Source organism: Phaethon lepturus, unplaced genomic scaffold (genome assembly GCF_000687285.1).
Source record: "Phaethon lepturus isolate BGI_N335 unplaced genomic scaffold, ASM68728v1 scaffold13040, whole genome shotgun sequence".
Taxonomy (NCBI): Eukaryota; Metazoa; Chordata; class Aves; order Phaethontiformes; family Phaethontidae; genus Phaethon; species Phaethon lepturus.
In genome coordinates, this window is record NW_010511332.1 from 29,032 (window position 1) to 30,744 (window position 1,713).

Genomic DNA, 1,713 nt, shown 5'->3' on the forward strand with positions numbered 1-1,713 from the left:
TTTTTATTTCTTTAACTGACACATTCCTTGGTCCTTTAAAAATACAGTAACAAATAAAAAGCACCTCAATACAAACTGTCTGTCCTTTCCTAGAGAACCACAATAAATTCAAACAGTAAAGAGAAGACCAGCTAGGGTAGCGCACGACATGTGCAGCCTATTTGAGAAGACTAGAAGAGCTTGTTTTGGTCTACAGGCTGTGAAAACATGACTTCTTGAGAAACACATTAGTGGGATAAACACTAGTTAGGGAAACAGCTGGTTCATTAAAGGCCAGACAGATTCATAAATGAGCGTTACAGTCTGACTGGGAATAGACTTAGGCTGGGAATCACAAGATGATTTCTAACGGTCACAGCAGGGAGGTTCAGGATTAGCTCTTCAAATAGATGAGGAGAGGATCAGAAAACAGGCTGCTTTAGAATGGACCCAACTAGTTTACGAAAAGAGCTATGACATGGTTGCCAGCAACAGCTGGGGATTATAAGTGACCCAGTAAGGCCCTTCGGAGGCCCTCACAAGCACCAAGCTTCCAGGTCAAAAGGACCCTCTGCTGCTCTGCAGGGAGTCAAATGCCAGTAATGTCAGCACTACCATGCACACACAGGGACAAACACAATGCTTGTGAGCTGTGGAGTCTCTTTGTCCGTGCACAGCACATTCCCAAACCCTCCATGCTCTAAGGTTGACTGTGGCCTCCCCAAGACTACACTCCCATGTCAGACCTATTGTGGCTTGTATTTCAGACTCTTCTCTCTCCTTTTTTACTCACTAAGACAGGAATATTTAAGAGAACAGCAAAAGCCATAGAGACTGTATTTAAACTGCAGTGAAGACTGGTAGAGGAAGAATTAGCATTCCCTGCAGGGCTTTGGAGGAGCTTTAGAATGAAGCAGGTAAGCTACAGAAAACATGTAATCTGTTATTAGGAGTTATCCCTAGATGGCTGCAAGTGGTCAATATAGTAGCTAAGGATTAATAGCGGGCATTAGCTTCGTGGTTATAAAAATAGTTAGGAGCAAGAGATAGGGACAGAACAGCTCTGCTGCTGTGCTATGCTTACTGAGCTGTTTAGGATTCCTGAAAAGTGTGAACAAAAATCAACCAAACAAAAAAGTCCCCAAATGCAATATTTAAGCATCTTAATAATTTTTTTCAAAGCCTTTTGAAAATAAGAAAGCAGCAAAGGAAACTTTAGTGGAAAGCTCTCTCATGGATTAGCAACTGGCTTTGCAAAAAGAATGCAAATAATAAGCTCAAATTGCTATTTTCTGTGTGCTGACAGATTAATATTGCCACTACCCAGAATTCAGGAACATAGTTAATATTGGTTCAATGAATAACTTAAGAAGCTGCAGCCAAGTGGGCTTAGAGAAGCAGAAACAGCACATGAGCACTCATTACGGTTTTTTAACTGCTTAATTAAATGAGGGATTATTCAGTTGTTTCCCACACAGGACCTGAAGAGGAAGCAAAATGCCATTGTATTTTTCACTGAGATTTTTTTTCATTGCAGTCTTGCAGGCTGTCCCATTAAGAGATGAGATATATTCCCCTCTCCCTTCAAGCAAATACCAGAGTTCAGGAGACTGCTAGGATCATACATTGAATATAGGGCTCAAACAGACCCATACTTCCAGCTAGTCATTATCCACTAGACTTTCCGTTACAGGAAGAGATACTAGCAAAGAATCATGGCAGAAATGTAAATCC